Source organism: Teleopsis dalmanni, chromosome 2 (genome assembly GCF_002237135.1).
Source record: "Teleopsis dalmanni isolate 2A chromosome 2, ASM223713v2, whole genome shotgun sequence".
Classification (NCBI taxonomy): Eukaryota; Metazoa; Arthropoda; class Insecta; order Diptera; family Diopsidae; genus Teleopsis; species Teleopsis dalmanni.
Genome location: NC_051847.1, coordinates 195,127,266 through 195,131,128, shown reverse-complemented (window position 1 = coordinate 195,131,128; position 3,863 = coordinate 195,127,266).

Here is a 3,863-nt window from a genome sequence, read left to right as displayed (position 1 = left end):
ACAAGTATAGCGGCTAACAGAAGCAAATTGATTGAGTTTTCATAGACAATTATATTTAATTGTTTTTGCTAAAACTTTAAAAAAATATATATGGAAATGTAATAAATAATAATAATTCTTGATGTGAAGATACTTAATAAATTTATATTTCAATGTTATTTGACATTTTGGAAATTATGTTAGGGTGTTCACCGCACACCTCCGCACCTTAGAGCAATCGTCACTGGATTCAGTGTACAATATATTTGGTGTTGTCATGTTTTATTTGTGTAATTTATTAAAATATATGAAGGAACCACACGCGTTCATAATAAATACAAATAAAGTGGGTGGTTTGAGTGGCGATTTTGGAATATGACGTATTCAAAGTCAACTGTTCTCTTCTCATATATAATATAATAAAATATTTGGATAAATGTTTACATATATATTCACAAATATATATATATTATACATTATTAAAAGAGATCTGTTTGAGAACATTTTTAGCACTGTACTTCGCACTTTGATACTAAAAATAATTTCTATTTTAGTGAAAAGGCTTCCACAATCTTTTATTTATTATGAGAACATAATCACAACAAATTTTTAATATTATAGTATATAAATAAACGACAAATTGTTAATAATAAAAGAAATGAACGAATGAATCAGAAGAACTTTTCATTAAGGCTCTAGGATTTTCTTTTCAGACCCAGAAGAAATAATGTGGACTATTAGGACATAATAGTTAGAATATATACAGAAAAAAAATTTGATTCCTTATAACATTATTATAATAAATTTAAAATTTAACAATTTATTCACATTTTCTCAAACCTGTTAGTTCGAGGGCCTTGTTTAAAGCATCTCTTCATTTTTTTTTTTTCAAATTGTTACAAACTCTCTGATTATAAGACCCCGATTAGAAGACAAATACATTTGTAAGCCAGAAGTAACGAACCGAACCTTCAGTATCCTTTTTTGTAAAATATATGTAGGACAGAGAATATATCTATTTGGAGTTTTAAATGTTTAAATATTTGATATGTATTATAATAATAAATATATACTTTTAATGATAGTGATGAGAACACAAGAAAAATGCTCTATAATCATTAAAATCGAGTGAAATCATTTCAACTTATGATAGATAGATTTGTATATAAATAAATGTAGGGTTCAAAAGAATTTAGGTCTAATAACCCGTAATAACTAAGTTTATAAAAGGTTAGTGTCATTTTGGGTCAAAGAGCACTCTTACAGGATCTTACTTCTTTAAGTACCGGGATGAAAAACACACAATTAACGATGCAAAGCATTATAATATACTGAAGTCACTAAAATTGATATTAGTAATCATTAAATTTTAATTTTCTAAGAGACTTTTCATTATAAATTAAAACCACTTAAAAAATTCGTGGGTTATTTTTATTTAAAAGAAGAAATCAACTATGGAAAAACAAGCATATCATTATTAAAATAATGAATCATAACGATGACTTGTAACAATTGTTATATGATAGAATACCTATATTATAATAATTGCTGAATGTTGCTGAGTTTTTAATAATAAATAAAACTCATTTCTAAATAATATTTCATATAAAATATTTTGATATCACCAGTTGGGAAGTATTTGCAATAGAGTGTAGAGAGGATAAATTGCTCTAGAAATCATATTCTATTACTTATTAGCCATATTAAAAATGCATATGTTTGCTAAATGGACAGAGTTATGAATATTTTTACTTGTGGAAAATGGTTGTTGACACACATATATATATATATATATTATACATATGTAAAATAAGTTGAAATTGAAATAAGCTGCAACGTTTATATCAACTGTCTATAATGATTGTTGATATACATGGTTAAGTCCAAAGTACTTTTAAAAATAGGCATTTGAAGTGAGGTTATCTATAAGCAATTACGGGCATCGATAAGACAGATCTTTTATCACTGCTGTGCAGTTAAAAGTTCATCACATTTCAATAAATAGAAGTATGGTTATTATACATATAATGACAATTATTCAGAAAGTCATTAATCAACGTTTTGGAAGACTTTTAAGTTCACAAAATAATATTGTACCTTTATGAGCAGTTGTAAGTATCTACAAATATTACTTTGAAACCTCATAAGTTAAAAAATTAAATTATTTAAATTATTTGAAAAGTAACACCATATCATATATAGGAAAAATCTTAATTAAGCTTAATTATAACCTAGAGTACAAGTATCTATTAGGAAAAATGTAAGTGTATAAGGTCTGTAGTATTACAACCGGTTATCATTTGCGATTAATTAAGCTTTGGTGCACAAGGCAGCTACTTCAAACTAAACCAACCCAATAAATTAAAGATCAATTAAAAAAAAATACTTAAGTATTGATTTAACACTAAATTGTCTTTCATTTAAAGAATAAATGACACTTTAGAGAGCCTAATATATTGAACACTTGTGTTAGTTAAGTGTTTATAGGTATATATTTATTTTGTGAGGATTAATTATCACAATAGGTTTAATTATTAGGGTTTATGCCAAAGTCCAATTGATTACAAATAATCGCTCATTGTAGTACTTAGGATTAGCATTGTTTATACGCCAGAAGTATTTATATACCACAAGGATTTCCGTAAATACCGCAGTGGTAAGCGTACGAATAACGCTGAAAGGCACGACTCCCGTATTCAAGTAAAAGCTAACTAACCTGACAAATCTATAAATTTGGCCAAGTCTCTAACTTTGCAGAATGTTAACTCTGTTTGGTGAATAAGATTTAAAATTTTCTCCTTATTAATCATGGCACTGACACATGAGATAGAGCATAGTTTTCTTCTGTAGGCTAGACCCAGTCTTAAGGTATGTCTTCCTAGTACGCCGGGCCACCTGTAGTGTTAACCAGTTTACGCCTTAGCGTTCGAAGGGTTGCTATTAGTATAAGCTTAGGAGCAATTTCTCTGATAGATATTATTTTTCATTGTTCCAATTTTGACTATATTAATTATTCTATTATCCTATTTAATCCTATTTAAACAATTGTTAAAATTGTTTATTAAAATTGAGAATTAATTGAGTGAATTTAATTTATAAGACTTCCATTGGGTTTAATGCACAAAATAAAATTATTTAATTTTTATAGGAAATCTTTTGTCAAACACTTAGTCGCATCCTTATATTGATTATTTGATTTTTTTTTCTCAATACACATAGCCATTGTACAAATTTTTGACAATCAAAAGTGCTGAAATGCCCATAGTAACCAACAAACAACCCTTAGCGCATACACAAACCCATGCACACACATACCCCAGCTGTTCTTTTTTCTTCTACATTCTGCCACATCATTCAGTACTTTTCCATTGTAAACTTTGCTATTTTTTTCACATGAAATTTTTTTTTGCATGAAAACACAACTGTCAAAAGTGGTTCTACCGTTTAAAGGCCTATGAATCGGACTTACCTTATTATATTTCTTATTCTTCAGATGCTCCAATCCTGAGATTTTACCAGGTACATCACTTTCACCTGCGGTGCCGTGTAAGCCAATGCAATCGCGTTCATCGTCGTTGCCATTTAATTTAGAGAATTCTTTACAATCCATGCTGTAATTTGCGCGTTGTTGATAATTTATTGATTTATTTACGTTTGAATTTAATTTTTGATTAAATTCGTTTATAGTATTTAAATTTTTATTTAAATTTTCCAAGTCAGTTGAGGATAATAACGGCGTTAACTTTGTATCGTTGCACACACACGACGATTTTGACTCAACTGAATCGCTTGTTGGTTCTTCCGCTATGCGACTAGTACTGATTTTGCAAAGCTTCGCTATGCCGTTTGATAGTTCGTATTCGATTGTTGTTGCTGTTTTCGTT